The sequence below is a fragment of the Parus major genome, chromosome 26 (assembly GCF_001522545.3).
Source record: "Parus major isolate Abel chromosome 26, Parus_major1.1, whole genome shotgun sequence".
NCBI lineage: Eukaryota > Metazoa > Chordata > Aves > Passeriformes > Paridae > Parus > Parus major.
In genome coordinates this window covers 3,934,306-3,935,679 of record NC_031795.1, presented here as the reverse complement: position 1 = coordinate 3,935,679, position 1,374 = coordinate 3,934,306, and positions in this window count along the sequence as shown.

Here is a 1,374-nt window from a genome sequence, read left to right as displayed (position 1 = left end):
TTTATATTTATTTTTGTTTATTTTTATTTATTTTTATTTATTTTATTTATTTTATTTATTTTTAATTTATTTTTAGTTATTTATTTTATTTATTTTTATTTCCTTTTATTTATTTTTGTTCATTTTTATTTTTATTTATTTTTATTTATTTATTTTTATTATTTCTTTTTGTTAATTTTATTTATTTATATTTATCTTTATTTATTTATATTCATTTTTATTTTTTATATTTATTTTTGTTCATTTTTATTTCTTTTTATTTATTTTATTTATTTTTAATTTATTTTAATTATTTATTTTTGTTTATTTTTATTCATTTTATTTTCATTTTTTAATTATTTATTTTATTTATTTATATTTATTTTTATTTATTTTTGTTCATTTTTATTTTTATTTTATTTTATTTATTTATTTTTAGTATTTATTTTTGTTTATTTTTATTCATTTTATTTTTATTTTTAAAATTATTTATTTTATTTATTTATATTTATTTATATTTATTTTTGTTCATTTTTATTTATTTATTTTGTTGTTTCGGTGAGGGATTTTTTTCCCTGGGAATGGTGTGAATTTTTCATCCTGCCAGGCAGAGCTGCTGCAGCTGGGTTTGCTCAGGATCCTCGGGATTGAGGAGATGAACAGAAAGTGTTTTGAGGCTGGGAAAAAACAGGAACTATTCATGAATAACATCCGCAGGGGGCTGGGAGATCCCAGCAGCTGGATCAGGATGTGCTCTGCCTTCCTGCCTGGCCCCAGGGAATTGCTGGCTGCCTAATTGAGTTCTTGGGCTGATTAAATGAAGAGCTGATATTTCTAAAGCACAAAAAAAATATACATATATATTAAAAAAAAGATATTAAAACCATTTTCCAGGTTAGAGGAAAAGACAGAGGTTCCTTTTCTCCTGTGGATGTTTCCTGTGAGCAGTTCCAGAATCCAAAGGGATCCTGCCTCAGCTAAGAGCTTTTTTTTCCCTTTTTTCCCAGGTTTTTGGGTGCACTGCAATGACTCCAAACTGAATGTATGTAGCGTGGAGGAGGTGTGCAAGACCCAGGCCTACATCCTCTTCTACACTCAGAGAACGCTGCAGGACAAAGCTGCAATCCCAGAAAAACAACTCCGAGCTCAGGTGTTTGCCACCCAAAACCAGTGACAAGGACACAAGACTGACATTCCCGTGAGGGGAAAACACTGCCAGCTTCTTTTGGGAACTTCTGGTGTTCATCTGCCCCTTCTTTGTGGGGAAAACTGCAGGAATGGGATCGGAACAGGGATGGGATCAGGGCAGGGATGGGATCAGGGCAGTGATGGGATCGGAACAGGGATGGGGTGGGAGCAGGAATGGGATCCGAACAGGGATGGGATCAGAGCAGG